This window comes from Peromyscus leucopus, chromosome 1, assembly GCF_004664715.2.
Source record: "Peromyscus leucopus breed LL Stock chromosome 1, UCI_PerLeu_2.1, whole genome shotgun sequence".
NCBI lineage: Eukaryota > Metazoa > Chordata > Mammalia > Rodentia > Cricetidae > Peromyscus > Peromyscus leucopus.
The window spans coordinates 64066626-64068028 of NC_051063.1; the positions used below are offsets into that span (position 1 = coordinate 64066626).

General features: G+C 47.0%; 1 pseudogene; it reads right to left on the reverse strand.

Moving 5' to 3' along the window:
• Window positions 1-626: 626 nt before the first annotated feature.
• Window positions 627-1202, reverse strand: LOC114694988 (annotated as a pseudogene).
• Between the last annotated feature and the right edge of the window lie 201 nt (window positions 1203-1403).

Genomic DNA, 1403 nt, shown 5'->3' on the forward strand with positions numbered 1-1403 from the left:
CTTTTTTGTTTGTTTGTTTGTTTGTTTTTTGAGACAGGGTTTCTCTGTGTAGCTTTGCACCTTTCCTGGAACTCGCTCTGTAGCCCAGGCTGGCCTCGAACTCACAGAGATCCGCCTGCCTCTGCCTCCCGAGTGCTGGGATTAAAGGTGTGTGCCACCACGCCCGGCAAGGCAGGTATCCTTTTAAGATTATCTATGCAAAGATTTTTAACTATCAAGCCACCATGTTACAAGTTTTAAGTTAACTCTTTTGTTACAGGTTTTACAGATTTTTTAAACCATATCCAATAAACTTACAAATCTTGAGGTTCAGAAAGTTTACACAATAATTTTACAAATCTTGAGATAAAGCTTATACTTTAGCAAACATTTTAGAGAATTAAATAAAACCAAAAAGAGTATGAGATGAGCAGCAGTAATCCCTATTAGGAATAGTCTTTTTTTTTTTTTTTTTAGCTGTTTTAAAGTACATGGTGTCCTTTCCTGTGCTGTTTTGTTTTGTTCTTTCCCTGTCCCAAAGTCAGGTTGATTGCCTAACACAGGACAGAGATTTTGGAGGAAACTTTTTTCCCCCCAGGGTGCACCCAGTCACTTTATTTCTGCAATTGTAATGAGTTCTTGGAGTGTTAGGCAGCAGCCTTGGCGGCTTTTCTCTCTTCCAGCATCCTCTGCTTCTGCTTTGCCAGGCACTTTCTGGCAGAACCACAGGCTCCCAGGTCAAAACAGCGGTCATGGAAGGCCTTAGCCCCCTGGGTGAACTGCTGCAGCTCTCTCCTTCTCTCTGCTGACAAGCCTTAAGCCTCTCCTGGATGATGTTGACAATTTCCTGGTCAACTTTGTAGTCCCTTTTCCATTGCATCTCAGCCTCTTAGATACACGGGATGTCACCCTCTTGGCATTCTGTGAGGTCCGGCACACGTCGGTACTGCAGGTGATAGTAATAGATTCTGTTCTTGGCGTGCCGTCGCTCAATGAACTCTCTCACGAGGGTCACAGGCCAGTCCACGAAGAGGTCGAAGGCCTTCATAAAGTAAGTCAGGGACTTGGGGAGCAAGGTTTGTGGCGAGGGAGCTGGCGTGCGGCGTGGGGGCTCTGGGTACACATCCTTGTCCTAAGAGTCCGGCATGGCTTCAGCAAGCGCTGGCCTACGACCTCCAATTCGCTCCGCGTCAGGACCAGCTTGGCCTGGCGAGGACACGGGGACCTCTATGCCTGCGGAGGAAACTTTTTAAACAAGTATGCTTGGGTCTAGAGAGTGGGAGCTGTAACCTAACTCCAGAGCCAGCCTTTCAATAAAGTAGAACAGCATAAAACAATATTTCAGCTGGGTGATGGTGGCACACGCCTTTAATCCCAGCACTCGGGAAGCCTGGTCTACAGAGCGAGTTCCAGGAAAGGTGCAA